The sequence below is a fragment of the Pelodiscus sinensis genome, chromosome 2 (assembly GCF_052426305.1).
Source record: "Pelodiscus sinensis isolate ZL-2025 chromosome 2, ASM5242630v1, whole genome shotgun sequence".
NCBI lineage: Eukaryota > Metazoa > Chordata > Testudines > Trionychidae > Pelodiscus > Pelodiscus sinensis.
Genome location: NC_143053.1, coordinates 33,686,062 through 33,703,003, shown reverse-complemented (window position 1 = coordinate 33,703,003; position 16,942 = coordinate 33,686,062). Strand labels below are relative to the sequence as shown.

The 16,942-nt window shown below is 46.8% G+C and overlaps 1 protein-coding gene across 3 annotated transcripts in view; it reads left to right on the top strand.

Annotated features, from left to right (window-relative positions):
- The window catches only part of ZFPM2 (zinc finger protein, FOG family member 2), a 580,339-nt gene that overhangs the window by 398,035 nt on the left and 165,362 nt on the right, over nt 1–16,942 (top strand). The window lies entirely within an intron of this gene.

Genomic DNA, 16,942 nt, shown 5'->3' with positions numbered 1-16,942 from the left:
GCAGCAAGGAGTTCCACAGGTTGACTCTTTGCTTTGTGAAGAAGAACTTTCTGTTATTAGTTTGAAGCCTGCTACCCATTCCTTTCCTTTGGTGTCCTCTAGTCCTTCTTTATGGGAACTAATGAAGAACTTTTCTGTATGCACCCTCTCCACCCCACTCCTGCTTTTAGAAACCTCTATCCTGTCCCCCCTCCGTCTCCTCTTTTCTAAGCTGAGAAGTCCCAGTCTCTTTAGCCTCTCTTCATATGGGACCTGTTCCCAACCCCTGATCATTTTAGTTGCCCTCCCCTCTCCCACCCTCTCTCTTCCCCCTCTCACCTCCTTTTCCCAGTCTCCCCCAGTTTTGTTCAATAAAGACAGATTCCATTTTTTAACACAATTGTCCTTTATTTTGTACATCAAGAAGAGGGGCTACGGAAGGGTAAGTGGAAGGATGTGAGTGAGGAATGGGGCACAAGCCCCCGATGGGGAGGACTGGGCTGGCTCTGCGGGCTTCTGGGGGTGGAAGCTCTCCTGCAGCCCCCCAATTGCCCCCTCTCCTCAGATGGCAGCCTGCGGCAAGTGCAGCCGGGCTGATTGCCGAGTGGTGTGATGTGCCCAATGTGGGCAGTCCGGGCAATCCAAGCCAGGACTGCTTTGCAAGCGGGGCACCCCTGAGAACTGTCTGTCTGGGTTGGGGGTTGGGTCCCTTTAAGCACAGCTCTCGGCTAGCCTGAGACAGCATCTCCACGCTCTAAGTCCTCCTCTGATGCCCTGCCGGCACTGCTTCCGGCCATCCTTAAGCCCGGTTCAGGGTCCACTTAATGTGGACATGCTAGTTCGAATTAGCAAAATGCTAATTCGAACTAGTTTTTTAGTCTGGATCCGTTAGTTCGAATTAGCGCTGTAGTGTAGACGTACCCTAACTGAATCTCTCTTGCTACAGACTATGCCCATTGCTTTTTGTTCTACCTTCAGTGGACATGGAGAACAATTGATCATCATCCTCTTCATAACAGCCCTCTGCGTATTTGAAGACTGTTATCAGGTCTTCATTTTTCTTTTCTCAAGACTGAACATGCTGGTTTTTAATCTTTCCTCATAGGTCAGGTTTTCTAAACCTGTTATCATTTTTGTTGTCCTCTAGACTCTTACCAGTTTGTCCACATTGTTCTTAAAGTGTGAAGCCCAGAACTAGACATAATACTTAACTGAGGTCTCACCAGCACCAGTTAAGCAGGATAATTATCTCCCTTGTATTATATGCAGCACTCTTGCTAATACACTCCAGAATATTAGACAATTGCATCACATTTTTAGTCATATTCAGTTTGTGATCCACTATAGCTCCAGATCTTTTTCACCCAGCTAATTATTCCCCAATTAATAAGTGCATTCATTATTTCTTTCAAGAACATTGCAGTTGTCTTTATTGAATTTCATCTGGTTGATTTCAGACCACTTCATCAGTTTGTTAAGGTTGTTATGAATTCTAATCTTCTCCTCGAAATAACTAACATGCCCTCTCAGTATGGTGTCTGTGAATTTTATAAGCATACTCTTCACTCCATTAATGAAAATATTGAACAGGAGAGATCCAGGACAGACCCCAGGAGAATCCCACTGTAGCCTGATATAAGATTGCATATGAATTCCGGTTTTCATCTTTAGGGTTGACAGGTTCTTTGTCTCAGGATCAGGACCAGTATTTAATTATTTTATGGTTGGGAACCCTGATGTTGTTGCCCTAGGGACGTGGACAAACAATTAAATCAAAATGGCCGACGAAGTGGATATAAAAGGGGAGAGGGAGTCCCTACACAGAAGAGAGATCCGTCCTGAGAGCCGTATCTAATCACCGGTGGATCTTTAGCCACAAATCAGGCATACACAATTTAGGGCCAAACCATGTATTTTTGAGTAAATAATGGAACAGATATACAGTTAACAGTAATTTTCAACAAACCAACCCTCCCTAACCCGAAGAAAGGAGATAGGACAGTTCCCTAAATACATAAGATATATACAAAGCCTGAGGCGATCGATGCCTGCGACCTTCAACCCTCGGGCTATTTGTAAGCCTCTGAGGAGGACAAGCAGGGAGATCCCACGGTAGTGAGTCCTCTGTGAAGAGACGACCCCGATATGGATCCTCAATCTGGAAAGGAATTTCCTCTGGACACAGTCTGATCTGTCCTTCGACAACACCGTCTGCTCCAGTAGGTGAGTAATCCAATAAAGATGACAGGAAAAGAGAGTCCCAGTTCCAGTGACCAGTGCAGACAGGAAAACCTTGTGGGTATTTACCACACAAGGGTAGCACAGTTCAAAAGTCCAGGCCTCTGATTACATAGATGGTATCCAAGCTTCAGGCAAACAGTACAAGGAGCAACAAAAAAAACAATCCAAGGCTGGGGAATATCCAAGGACCCAAGCCCCTGATACCTCAGGGCTCTTATTGGCCCAGAGGCAGGAAAAATATGCTAATGAACCTAGGTAAGTATGCCAATGAACTTAGGGGTTGAGTGCAGCTTCCTAGGGGCTGTGTGCAGTGGTTTTGGTGCTGAGTGCACCAGATAGTAACGGGTGCACAGCCTGCTTGAGAGGGGTGCACAAGGTAGTGTCATGTGCAAATCAACAGTTTGAGCGGGAAAAACCTCCATCATGTAGAGGAAAAAAAACTGTCTCTTTCAAAATGGAGCCCACTGAACTAAACTATAATACAGCCCCCTTTTCTAGGGTAACATATCACCTCCTTGATAGTCGGTGTACATACACAGGATGGACCAAGACTATCATGATTCAACACCATTTAACAACAATTAAACTATATTTACAAAATAGTTTACACCTCTGGTGTAGTAAATAAGATAATCAACGTAGATAACTTCATATTCCTGTAAGTAAAACAAACATAAACAAGTATTATATACAAATCAAGGTGTCTTGGAAGTTTTCTCCATGGAGGTTTTGGCACATCCGAAGCAGCAGTAGTTGATGGTTGTATCTGAGTGAATTCACTACCCTTCCACCTTTTCAGTTGAGAACTGTGGAACCATTTCTTATATTTCCGTTTTCCAACAGTAAGTTCTAATTGATACACTGTAGGACCTGCCTTATTTGTGACATAGCAAGGTCCCATCCACCTAGGACTTAATGGATGTGATTTTTCACTGTAGTAACGATATAGGAGTTGATCTCCTACCTCCCATTCCTGATTCTGCAACTGTGTACCTAGTCTCTGATCTACTTTTGCCATGTTCCTTTTTAAATTCTTAATCACTGATTGTTGTATCAAGGATATATAGTCTGTACAAGTCGATGGATATATTCTTCAGTAGCTTGCCTTGGTTTAAATCCATCAGGTGGCACCCCTCCTTCAATCCACCACAGCTCCGGTGTTCTCATGGGCCGTCCCACTAGCGCTTCATGAGGTGAGTATCCATTGGCACTAATGGTAGATCGCACAGCCATCAAAATTAAGGGTAGATGATCATCCCATTTTTTTCCAGATGACTCCACTACTTTTCTTAAGGCAGTTTTTAGAGTTCTATTAGTTCGTTCTACTAGACCTGATGACTGGGGGTGTCCAGGAATATGGAACTTTTGTCGAATTCCTAAGGCTACACAAAGTTGCTGGGTGACCTCGCCTGTGAAATGGGTACCTTGGTCAGAATCTATAACTTTGGGGAGACCAAACCTTGAAAAGATGTCGTTTAGGAGTACTCTTGCTGTGGTTTTTGCTGAGCAGTTCTTAGTGGGAATTGCTTCCACCCACTTCGTAAAAGGGTCCACAGCAACTAAACAATACAAATTTCCTTTCGAGGTCTTTGGCAATGGTCCAATAAAATCAATTTGCAGTCTCTCCCACGGTCCTGTGACCGGCTGGTGGCGAATAGGACGACTGTGCATATCTTGTTTCGGATTATTTAATGCACACCGTAAACAGTTATGTACAAAATGATCTACATCCGTGGCCATCTGAGGCCACCATGCCACCTTCGACAATCGGTCTGTTGTTTTTCCAGCTCCATAATAACCTTGTGCATGGGCTAACGATATTAATTCGGAGCGGAGGACTGTAGGCAGGACCACAACAGGTATCTCGGATGATCCTAAGTCGGTTTGTTTTTGGGCCATAATAAGTCCACTGTTATGGCGTATTATAAGGTAATTCTTGTATTTTCCTTGTTGGGCTAGGTTTTCAACTTCTCGGTCTTTAGACTGTAACTGTCGCAAATCTAGCATGTCTGATGCTTCAGTGGACTTAATTAAAGATATGGGCACAGGGGGTGACTTCCATATTTGATCGGAAGGTAGAGTAGCTGCTCTTTTCGCTAATTGATCAACATAGTTGTTTAATTGAGAAATTTCTGCTTGATTTTTCCTATGGGCTCGTACCTTAAAGAGGAATACTTTCCCACTGCGATTTTTGGCAAGGTTCCAGGCATAATTCAAGAGATGTCCGTGTGCTACTGGTTTTCCGTTTGTAGAGCACATCCCTCTCTCCTGCCAGATTGACATCCAGTCCACGAATGCACGAAGTACCCATTCGGAATCTGTGCAAATGGTGATATCTTCTGTGGGTGCACTGTTTTCTAGGGCTAGTATAACTCCTATGATTTCCGCAGCTTGAGCAGATATGACTTGTATTGGCCGTAAGATTTCTTTATGAGATTTTGTATGTAAGGCAGCTGCTCCTGCCGAAAGCTGTCCTTCATTCCTGAGGCAGCTTCCATCCACCACCCATATATGATCTGGAGTGTGTTCTTTTATAGCTTCATACTTTTCTAATAGGATGAATGGTGATGATTCTAAATGCATCGATACATCGGGTATAGGACATTCATGGTCTTTCTCTACTGGTAGAGGTTGACATAATAGTGCTGGAGCTAGGTTGTAAGTTTTCGATGGTTCTATCTTAACTGGGTGATTCATTAAGGACAGCGTCCACTGGGCAATTCTGGGATGGCTGACGCGTCCATTATTGGCTCTCCCTGATAATATATATCTCACAGGCGTATGACAAGTTTTTAATATCACGGGGGCCATACCAATTATATATTCCCAATGTTGTAGGGACCAAACTAGAGCCAACACCTCCTTTTCACAGCTATTATATTGTTGTTCAACTTCTGAAATTGTTCGGGATCCGTATGCGATAGGTTTAATAGAGGTCCCGTGCTTCTGTAATAATACAGCTCCTATTGCTTCTGGACCAGTAGACAATTGAAGATGAAATTCCCTACTAGGATCCGGATATGCTAAGGCAGGCGCTTGCATCAGTGCAGTTTTCAGGCTAACAAAGGCCTTCTGTTCCTTTTCTCCCCAGCTCCATTCTTGAGACTTTTTCAGCAACTTGTAGAGGGGTTTTGCTTTTAAGCCGAAGTCCTCAATAAAATCCCTGCTGAATCCTAGTAGACCGAGGAACGTACGTAGTGTATGGACATCAGTTGGGGCGGGTAGCCCTGCTATTAATTTTACCCTTTCATGGTTGGGTTTTCGGCCTTCTTCTCCCAACTCTACTCCAAGATAGACAACCCTTTTTTGGAGGTGTTGGGCCTTGGACGGGTTAACTAAAAATCCCGCTTGTTTTAATGTACTTAGGACCTCTTCAAGTGCTTTCAGGTGTGTATCTCGGTCCTTGGTGGCAATAAGGACATCATCTACATAGCTGATAACATTTGAAGCATATTTCAGGGTTTTCCATAATGCAGACACGGCTCGATGACAGATGGTCGGTGCGTTGTGGAAGCCCTGGGGTACTCTGGTGAATGTATATTGTTGGTCCTTGTATGTGAATGCAAATTTGTACCAAGATGCTTGTTCTAAAGGTATAGAGAAGAATGCATTAGACAAGTCCAACACAGAAAACCATCTAGCCCCATTGGTGATTTGTGCAAGGATCTCGTGGTATTTAGCCACGACTGGTGTCATTCGAGGCGTAGTCTTGTTAAGTTCTCGAAAGTCGATGGTTAAATGCCAGGATGTCCCGTCTGCCTTTTTCACAGGCCAGATGGGGGAGTTACAAGGACTATTACATTTTACTAGGACTCCTTGTGTTAGTAATGCATTTATAGTCTCTTTTATTCCTTCTTCAGCCTCTTTTGGGAACCGGTATTGTTTTATCGGTTTTGGATCAGGACCTTGCACCACAATGGTTTGGTTAGTTTTTCCACAACTGAGCTTGTGTTTTGCAAATACTTCTTGGTATTGTTTGACCAAATTTTGAACCTCTGATTCCCAGGTTGGCATCACAAACTCTTGACATCCTTTAATAGCTCCTAAACGATGACTGGATGGAATTGTCTTGCCAGCTTCCTTGATGTTAGTGGTTTTATATAGGCATTGATTAGGTAAATCAATAACTATGCCTAGTTTTTTGATTAAGTCAATACCTATAATACCTAAATTATCAGGCAAATCCTGCAGTCCTATCTCATTATTCGTTTTTAAATTTCCTATTGCACATAATACATTGTCTATAAATGGCACTGTAGATGATTTGCCATTATAAGACTGTAATGTTTTTATAAAATCAACTGATGTTCTTGTCATTGCTGGTAGCTTATCAATATTAATCAAGCTGGTGGAGGCCCCTGTATCCACTAACGCTTGTTGCTGGATGGTTCCGAACTCCCCTTGGTATTTGATTGTAGTAATAGGTCTTCCATAGAGATCAAATGATAAGAAGGCTATTGGTTCCATGGGATGGGGCGAAGGAGCTCGGCATCTTCAATTATGATTGTACTGGTTCCCACAGTCTTCTTCAAAATGGTGGTGGTTCCCACGGTCAGTATCGTCATGATGCTGGTTCCCACGGTTGACGTTGTCGTGATGTTGGTTCTCACGAGGGACGTCATTACGGCAGCCTCCGTGATGATCAAAATGGCGGTCTTCACGCGACGAACCAAGATGGCAGCGGTTCTGTGATGCATCACAAGATGACGGTTCCGTACAGTCTCTCACAGCACAGCATTGCGGTTCTCTACTCTGATTAGATTTACCTTCCCAGTAAATTAATTCTTTAAATATTTCATCTGTGTTTAATGATTTTATCTTTTCCCATGGCATAAATTTTGACAAACGCTTTAGCAGCACCTTCCTAGTGACAAATATTTCATCTCGCTTCCCAACCAAGGTCCTCGGGGTGAAGTTAGGGTTTTTCTGAGACTTTGCTTCCTTTTTAGGCAGCACCTCAGACTCTTTTAAAGCATGAACCTTCTGCACTGATGGTTGGCTGCCAATGCCAGCAAGCTGCTGCAACTCAAACACCTCCCTCAACTTATTTTCCAAGTCTACAAGTGGAGCTGTCAAATAATCAAAGGACCCTAATGCCAGCTTCAAAGTAGGCGTTAGACCTTGGAAGCATATCTTTTTGAAACGGGGAGTGTCACACTTGACTCTGCCACCTCTCTGCTCACCTATTCCCGCTAACCAGTACAACAGTTTTTTCCTTATTAAATACTGATCCGGGTTTTCAGTGGGTTTTTGTCGGTCTGTATACAAAATACCCAAAACGTCATCATGGGGAAAATACAAATGATACACAGCTTGATAAATTAACACATGCTCAATATTCACATCATTAATTACAGGGTAAGGCAATGAAATAAATTCACCGGCTGACATACACTCTTTCAGCAACATGACAATATCTTCAGCACTTAAATTAGGAGTAGCACTTAATTGGGCTAACCAATCCAGAGCTCGGTCTTTGTTGCAAGGTCCCAAGGTCTTGCCTAGAGCTCTTGCCTGCTCGGGGGTGAACACCTTTTGCTCTCGTTTGACCACTGGTCTACCTTGGTCAGGGTAATGGACCATAGTAGTGGTAATAGGTGCCATTGCCTCTATTTCCCCTCCTTGATTATAATAAGCAGGGGGAGCCGATGGATCACAGCCTTGCTGACAAGCCGGTTGCTCATCTTTTTCCCCAAGCCAATCTATATGCTGGGAATGTGGCTGTATAGCTGCTACCATTCCCTTGGCTTTTCTTAGCTGTTGCTGCAACTTTTCAATTTTTAAGTAACACTCTGCGTGGTTTTCCACCATCCTTTTCTTGCTGCTAGCCTCTTTGAGCAATTGCCGCACAGTAGCTTGAGTGTCATTCAGCTGACTGGTTTGTTCCAAGATCACCTCCTCAGAATTTTCATTTTTATGTTCTAAATCAGTAATTTTCATTTCTAATTGGGACACCTTTACATTTAGGTTATGGATCAGAGTATTTTTAGACTCAACTTCAGTAACACTCTGAGTTAATTGAGTCTCTAGAGTATTCACCTTTGTAATAAACTGATTATTTACAATATTTACAGATTTTACCTGGGCTGATAACTCAGTGCTAACCATAGCAAGCCCATACAATAAAGCTCTTTTCTTGGATTTTCTATTTGGGAGAGGCTTGGTGCTAATATATTTTTCCCATAAAACACATAGTTGATCAAATGCATTTTCTCCCTTAAACACTCCTTCCACCCAAGGATTTGACCCACGACCAAAATCATTAACAGCCAGTTCCAATGGATTTTTATTGTTGACTGGTCTCCAGCCGTCAACACCGAACTGCTGGGCAGATGTCATCTTCTGTAACGGGTCGCTTACCAATCAACCTGGGCTAGGAGAAACTGAGGGACCAGGTTACAGGCTTGGCTGAATGGTATCACGCCTGCCTGTGGTCCTCACTACAAAATTTTCCCCAAATAATAATAAAATGAAGTACAGTTGGTATCAGGAAGCTAACCAGCGCGTATAGAGAAAAACCGCAAAAGGGGTTTAAAATCGGGCGGCTCTGGCAGCAGACCAACCGCTCCAGAGAACCAAAATTTGCTTCGCGACCTGATACCGGGGACAGCCAAGCTATGGCTACAGCCCACAGGGTTGGGAACCTGTGGCTCTTGGAGAACCATAAACCTTTTACATTCTCCGTACCCCAACGGGGGCAGAATGGGTAGGAAATGTCCGCGACGGATCGGTCTGACAGAAACCCGCGCTGTATATCTGTTCCTTTGGCCCCACCTATATAAATGTAGGTGGGCCTTTTCAGGGCCTGACAAGGACTAAATAAATCCTCCTCAGGTCCTGCCGCGGTCGCCAATCTGTTGCCCTAGGGACGTGGACAAACAATTAAATCAAAATGGCCGATGGAGTGGATATAAAAGGGGAGAGGGAGTCCCTACACAGAAGAGAGATCCGTCCTGAGAGCCGTATCTAATCACCGGTGGATCTTTAGCCACAAATCAGGCATACACAATTTAGGGCCAAACCATGTATTTTTGAGTAAATAATGGAACAGATATACAGTTAACAGTAATTTTCAACAAACCAACCCTCCCTAACCCGAAGAAAGGAGATAGGACAGTTCCCTAAATACATAAGATATATACAAAGCCTGAGGCGATCGATGCCTGCGACCTTCAACCCTCGGGCTATTTGTAAGCCTCTGAGGAGGACAAGCAGGGAGATCCCACGGTAGTGAGTCCTCTGTGAAGAGACGACCCCGATATGGATCCTCAATCTGGAAAGGAATTTCCTCTGGACACAGTCTGATCTGTCCTTCGACAACACCGTCTGCTCCAGTAGGTGAGTAATCCAATAAAGATGACAGGAAAAGAGAGTCCCAGTTCCAGTGACCAGTGCAGACAGGAAAACCTTGTGGGTATTTACCACACAAGGGTAGCACAGTTCAAAAGTCCAGGCCTCTGATTACATAGATGGTATCCAAGCTTCAGGCAAACAGTACAAGGAGCAACAAAAAAAACAATCCAAGGCTGGGGAATATCCAAGGACCCAAGCCCCTGATACCTCAGGGCTCTTATTGGCCCAGAGGCAGGAAAATATGCTAATGAACCTAGGTAAGTATGCCAATGAACTTAGGGGTTGAGTGCAGCTTCCTAGGGGCTGTGTGCAGTGGTTTTGGTGCTGAGTGCACCTCTTTTGGGGCTGAGTGCACCAGATAGTAACGGGTGCACAGCCTGCTTGAGAGGGGTGCACAAGGTAGTGTCGTGTGCAAATCAACAGTTTGAGCGGGAAAAACCTCCATCATGTAGAGGAAAAAAACTGTCTCTTTCAAAATGGAGCCAACTGAACTAAACTATAATACAGCCCCCTTTTCTAGGGTAACATTGTGCACCGTTGCAACACTCATGCTATAGGAACTCTTATATATATTTACAAAAATAGTTTATTACTGTAATTAGCACAGTCACAAACACTCCAATTTCATAAGATAGATAGGGAATATACATTCATATTCCAATACCATATACTAACACTACTCCTTCTAGAACAACCCAAGGTGTTAGCATCATCTCCCTTATTACCTTCACCTTCCCTGTCATCACCAGTAGCCATCATTCTGGCTCCTTAGTAATGGTGAAGTGCTTTTTTCCAATAGGTCAATATATAATTGATCTCAACTTATTATCATATGCGTCAATTCATTACCATGGGCCTTTTGTGGTTCTCGATCACAGAGATTATTTCTATCCTATCTGGTTGTTTGGTCTGGTCTCAACCTGTTATTTCAGGTTTTTCTAAATAATGATGGATAGGGGTTTTCTAAGTAATGATGTAACTGCTATGTTTGAGGGAATTTTTCAAAGCACTGTACAGGCAGTCCCCGAGTTACGCGGATCCGACTTATGTCGGATCCGCAGTTACGAACGGGGCCGTTCCTCTCCCTGGTCTCCAGCAGACCAGGGAGAGGAAGCAAAGCGGCGGAACATGTGGGCAGCGGACAGGGCTGTCCGCTGCCCACGCGCTCCGAGGCTTGGCTCTGCTTTGCTCTGCTTTGCCCCCCTCCCTCCCCGTCCCCCTGGTCTGCGGACCAGGAGGAGGGGGGGGGCCAAAGCAGAGCCAAGCCGCGGAGCGCGCTGCCAGCTGACAGTTTCTTTCCTTTAAGAAATATAAAAGGAGAAGTTGTGGCTAGTATATATCCTATGTGGGGAACTGTGATGCAAATTTTATCTTCATTACATAGAAGATATGGAATTATGGATTTAAAGTCATAATTTGATTTGACTAGTTGAGATTTTCTGATTATGTTATGCTCCTATTTAAATCACTAAGGGTATGTCTACACTACAGCACTAATTCGAACTAATTTAGTGCGAATTAGTTAATTCGAACTAAGCTAATTCGAACTAACGCATCTAGAACTAAAAACTAGTTCGAATTAGCGTTTTGCTAATTCGAACTAGCAAGTCCACATTGAGTGGACTCTGAACAGGGCTTAGGGATGGCTGGAAGCAGTGCCGGCAGGGCATAAGAGGAGGACTTAGAGCATGGAGATGCTGTCTCAGGCTAGCCGAGGGCTGCGCTTAAAGGGTCCCGACCCCCACCCCGGACACACAGTTCTAAGGGGTGCCCCGCTTACAAAGAAGTTCTGGCTTGGAGTGCCCGGAGTACCCACACTGGGCACATCACACCACTCGGCCATCAGCCCGGCTGCACTTGCCGCAAGCTGCCATCTGGGGAGAGGGGGCAATCGGGGGGCTGCAGGAGAGCTTCCACCCCCAGAAGCCCGCAGAGCCAGCCCAGTCCTCCCCATCGGGGGCTCGTACCCCATTCCTCCCTCACCTCCTTCCACTTACCCTTCCCTAGCCCCCTTCTTCTTGATGTACAAAATAAAGGACACGTGTATTCAAAAATAGAAACTCTGTTTATTTAACAAAACTCGGGGAAACTGGGAAAAGGAGGTGGGAGAGAGGCTGGGAGAGGGGAGGGGGAAAACTGGGAGGAGGGAGCCGAAAGGGGGAAGCAAGGGAAAGGAGGGGGTGGGGAAACTGAAGGATCAGGGGTGGGGGTCTCGCCGGGCCGACCGCCTCCCAGTATGGCGAGGGAGGGGGCCTCGGCGTCCCCGGGGGGGATGGGGTGGAGGGTGCGGAGGTTGAGGTGGGGGGTGTGGACATTGAGGAAGAGGTTGTGGGGGTTGAGGAGGGAGAGATGGGAGGGGGAGCAGGAGTGGGAGGAGGGACAGCAGTTGGGGGGACAGCTGGTGCAGGATCAGCACGGGGCACCATGCTCTGCAGCAGGAGCTGCAGGTTGGTGCTCAGCCCTTGGAGCTCAGCCAGCAGCTTGTGGCGGACCTGCAGGTCTTCCCGCATCCACGACCGTAGTGTGCGGTGCACGGCTTGCAGGGCCCCAAGGTGCTGGTCCCAGTATTCCTGCTCCGTGCTGGTGGTCCGGAGCAGGCCGCGGGTGCGGGAGCATGTCCCGGGCGGGGTGGTGCGCCCTGCACGAGCAGCTGGTGCAGCTGTAGAGAAAGAAGAGAAGGGGTCAGTTCTCCCTGGGGACGCAGAGGATGATGCCCAGCCCCCTCCCCAACTCCGCAATGTGAGGGTGACCATGTCCTGCACCATCACAGCCGCTGTGCTTGTACAGAGGCCATGGTCAGGATGTCTGGCTCTCCCTGGGACTGGGAGCTGCCCCAAGACCGCACCCATGTCCCTGTGCCATGTATAGTGTGGCTGGGGCGGCGGGGGGGAAGGGGAGATGTCCCCTGCCTCCGTGTAGAGGGGACATGTGAAGGGAAATCATCCTGCTGGGTCCTGCCCCGGGGTCGGGAGCATGTCACGTCTCTTTGCACAAGCATGTGCCTATTGGGCAATGGCCCCTGGGTGTCACGCAGCTGGAGCCACCTGCCCAAGGGTGGCATGGCACGTGCTCGCACGTGCACAGGTGTCTGCGTGATCCGTGGAAGGCATGGCCCACGCGCGCGGTCCCTGGTCTCCCTTCCACATCCCCCCCGACCTACTTAATTCAAACTACTTACTTGGTACGGTCTCCCTGGATGACGCTGCTGGCGGTGACCCTTCTGGTGTGCCCAGGTCAGGGCCCTCTGGTCCCGGCTCGATGTCCCCCGGGCTGGCACGGACCGCCCTGCCCCCCAATAGTTGGTGGTGGGCAGTGAAGTAGGGGCAGGTGGCAGCCCCTGCAGCGGCGCCGCCTCTTGTGGCCCTGGCGTACGCCTGGCGCAGCTTTTTAATTTTAATGCGCACCTGCTCCTGGGTGCGCCTGTGTCCCCTGCTGGCCATGGCGGCTGCTATGCGCCCATAGACGGCCGCATTCCTCCTCCTAGTGCGGAGATCATGGACGTTGGGGGCCTGCCCCCAAACCTCAATGAGGTCCATGACCTCCACACTAGTCCAGGAGGCCGCACGCCATCTACGGCCCCTGGCTGGCCCCTGGGTGCTGGGGGACTGGGCAGGGGACGTGTCACTGGCACTGGCCGCCTGGCTCATGCTGCAGCCACTGGTTCGGGGCAGACACTCCTGGCAGGGCTGGCTGACTCTAGTGCCGTCTGGCCAGAGTCTACCCCTTTAAGGGCCCGGGGCTGGGGGAGAGGAGAAGAGTTTTCCTGGTTGTGCCCAGAGAGGCCACCAGGGGGAACCTGGGAAGGGCTAGCCTCCCACTAGTTCGAACTAAAGGGCTACACAGCCCTTAGTTCGAACTAGCTAGTTCGAACTAGGCGTTAGTCCTCGTAAAATGAGGTTTACCTAGTTCGAACTAAGCGCTCCGTTAGTTCGAATTAAGTTTGAACTAACGGAGCGCTAGTGTAGCGCCTAGGAAAGTTAGTTCGAACTAACGTCCGTTAGTTCGAACTAACTTTGTAGTGTAGACATACCCTTTCTTCCTTAGAAGCCCTGGATGTGCTGCAAGGGGCTGCAGGCTGGACACGCTTGCACTGGCAGTGACCACACAGCCTCAATCTCTAAGTGGCCAGACCCCTCTCCCAGTCCAGAGCCTTTCCCCACACTTTGCAGGTCCCAGTTGCTCACCACATCCAGCTGCAGGCTGTGCTGCTTGGCCAGTTCCAGCTCCTTGTGTTGCTTCTCTGTTCCTTTTGGCTCTTTGAACACTGCCAGTCTGCTGCTCAACACAGGGTCTGCACTGCTTGGCCTGTCTGTGTCTGGTTCTGTCGCTGCAGGACTTCTTCTTGTACTCCTCTTTCAGCTCTCTGTCTTTGCACCTCTTCTGCACACAGCTGGCTCTGCTCTTTTAGCTCCCTGTTTGCTCAGAGAGAGCCAGAACAATCCCCACTTACAACCTGTCAGTCAGGCTGAGCTGGAGTGTTGACTGCTTTCCATTGTCTCTGGGGTCTGTCAGTCTCATGAACCCTTCCCCTTCTGAAGCTGGTAAACCAAAAAACTCCCACAGAGTTTTAGTAAGGGGTAACAGTCCCCTTACACATGCACTGCTCAGGGCTTTGGCAGTGATTTAAAAGGACTGGGGCTCCTGTTGCTGCTGTTGCCAGGGGTAGTGTCAATGGTGGCCAGGAGCCTTGGGCCCTTTTAAATCATTGGCCCTGGGGCAACTGCCCTCTTTGTCGTCCCCCCCCCCCCCACACACACATCCTCCATCAGTGGCCCCAACTGTGTTAGCAGTCTTGGATTTAGAGGCTTGGGCTGCAGGTCTGTTTCACTATTGTATAGACTTCTTGGCTGGGGCTGGAGCCTGAGCTCTGAAATGCTGTCACTTTGCAGGGTCCTAGACATGTCTATAGGCCAGCTAGTATAGACATCTCTGCAGTCAGAGGCAAAGGAGGTTTAAGAGATTACGAATTGTTGTACTGAACTTTAAAACTAGTGTACTGAGCCCATATTTTTTAGTGTCTAGCAGCTTTAGGAATTTAAGTTCCCAAGTTATGATGGTGGTGTGCAGATTTACTTTGAAGATGTGAACTAAAAATTGATATATGGAGTTGCTTTCTCAAAAGTGTTCACTCACAGGTAGAGTGACAGAGTATTTTTGTATGTTTTTATCTTTCTGAGAGTACATTCCAAAGCTTGGTTATTGTCTGATTTTACCCATATTGTTGTTCTCGGGGTATTTAGTGGAGTGGGTTAGGTACATTATGTAGCGCCCCCTCTCCACCTGGTTACCTTCTTTTAAAGCCAATCTCCTTTCAGGTTCGGATGGATAGGTCTGGGTTCTTCTGGATCCCAGGATAATCCCCACGTATTTGCCAGATAGTTGGAGACTCCCAGAAAATAACACAAACACATACACTATAATAAACACAATTATATTAAACAAGAGACAATTATAACAGAACAGGGTAAAACACTATTTTTAGGGTCACCGGTGCCCAGCAACTGTGAGGTTAGTGTCCCGTTGGTACGCCTACTTTGTTGGGGCCCTTGATGACTGTTGACCACACAATCCTTCTTGCAGTGGTTTAGCAGTGGAGCTGACTAGGTCCAGTACAGCCCAAAGGACTCACAAATGGGAGAAGGCAGTAAATCCCTCCACAGTTTAATGTGCAGCAGGTAATAAAATCCCCAAACAAATTCCCTGCCTGACTAACTAAAAATTGGTGCACTCACACACTCCATGAATGAGCCTCAGGTTGAGAGATGACTCAGTCTCTGCAAAGGGCTGCTCTCTTCTCACAGGGGTCCTCTTTAAGCAGGAACCAGGCTGCTTCGGTCCCAGAATTTCCCCTCTCCGCGAAGGGGTGCAGGGCTCAAGATGCAGACCACACAACTGCACCAAAATTCAAAACTATAGCCTCCCAGCCCAGCATTCAGACCCACACAGCAGGCAGCAGCCCTGAACTTGCTGCTAGAGCTCAGCTGACGATGCAGTGACTCTCTCACCCAGGGAGCTGGAGAGCCAACTCAGCCTGGCTGGGGAAGCCTCCCAGCAAACTCCACAACTGGGAATCAACAGTGGAGACATAAACCCAGCTGAGGGATCCTGCCTTCAGGTCCCTAGAGGCTAGTTCTCAGGGGGAACCCTGCATGCAGGCCTGGGGCTTACTAGCTCCCACACACTCAGTCCTCCCCTTTTCCTGGCTGGCTCCAGACTCCCCTCAACAATGGTCTCTCCTTCCCCCTGGGAGGGGCATCTCACTCCCCATGGGTTGCCGGGCAGACTCTGGCCCTGGTAGGGAGGGGGAGCCAAGGCAAACTCAGAGTGCCTCTCCCTGAGCTGCCAGCAGACAAAGCCCCGGGAATCCAAGCAATCTCCTTGGGGGTTACAATTATATGCTGTGAAAGGCACTGCATGAACTATGGCTCTTGAAAGTTATGTTGTGGGATGTATTCACCATCATAGCAGTGACAATATGTCTGCAATAAAAAGTATTAAGATAATCAGTATGCATTTATATAGGATAATAATTCTTTATATAAATAAAAGCCTTTATAAAATTATCATGTTATTTGCAAGTAATCTGCACCCATATATTGCACATACAGTTATTCAATTATACCTCTTAAAATAGTTCAGTAAATTTCTATAATAATAAATGTCAGTGCATCTGGAATCTCCATATGATCACATAATTTTCTAAGGGTACGTCTAGACTACAGGCTTCTGTCGACAAAGAGCATCTAGACTACATCCAGTTCTGTTGACAAAGCAAGCTGCTTTGTCGACATGAGAGTGTAGATACAAAGGACAGCATAGATGCAATAACGCCTTCTGTCGACAGAACTCTGTTGACAAAAGGCGTTATTCCTCATAAAATGAGGTTTACTGCCGTCGACAAAACTGCTGAGTTCTGTCGACACTATGTCCACTTTTGTTGACAAAACCCTGTAGTCTAGACACACCCTAAGACCTTAGATGTTTGAAATCAACAGAAAATCTCAAGTGAACCATTACTGGAACTAACTGGAGAATCAGTGATAGCAGACAGAATATGAAAAATTCTTCAAGAAAAGGATGGAGTCTCTTGGATGGAATTGTATCTGGATGAAAAAAATCAGTTAAAATTACCTTGGGACCCTATTATTGTACTCTATACTCTGTGTGGTGGTTTCATAATGTTTGATACACAGGACAAGCATTCTGAATGATAAAAGTCTAAACGGCATTTCACTAACACTTACTGAAAGGGTAGTCATGATAAGACTTACTAAATTCCTGATCTGTCAGATTTTTACTATTAGATTTATGAAAAGAGTTAAGCACAAATAATTTGGATACTTGTAATGTACCTTTTAAAATCCCAAAT